This window comes from Aptenodytes forsteri, unplaced genomic scaffold, assembly GCF_000699145.1.
Source record: "Aptenodytes forsteri isolate BGI_AS27 unplaced genomic scaffold, ASM69914v1 Scaffold55, whole genome shotgun sequence".
Classification (NCBI taxonomy): domain Eukaryota; kingdom Metazoa; phylum Chordata; class Aves; order Sphenisciformes; family Spheniscidae; genus Aptenodytes; species Aptenodytes forsteri.
Genome location: NW_008796063.1, coordinates 6,986,084 through 6,986,304, shown reverse-complemented (window position 1 = coordinate 6,986,304; position 221 = coordinate 6,986,084). Strand labels below are relative to the sequence as shown.

The following is a 221-nucleotide window of genomic DNA, read 5'->3' as shown; positions in this document are numbered from 1 at the left end:
GTGTTTGTGGGCGCTGGAAGTGCCGGGCTAGGGGCTAGTTACCCGGAAAGTGGCCCGGAAAGTTGTGGTAGCGGGGCTGGGCTGTTAGCATGCTCCGCCCGCAGAGGGGAAGGAGCCTCCAGGAGCTGGGGCATCCCTCTCTGAGGGGCGGGGCTGACGTAGCCCCGGCCTCCTCTTAGGGGGCTGCCAGCCCCTCTGAGGCAGCCCTGGCGCCCGGCGGG

At 69.7% G+C, this 221-nt stretch overlaps 1 protein-coding gene across 1 annotated transcript in view; it reads right to left on the bottom strand.

Moving 5' to 3' along the window:
- The window catches only part of NUDT1 (nudix hydrolase 1), a 5,444-nt gene that overhangs the window by 4,466 nt on the left and 757 nt on the right, over positions 1–221 (bottom strand). The window lies entirely within an intron of this gene.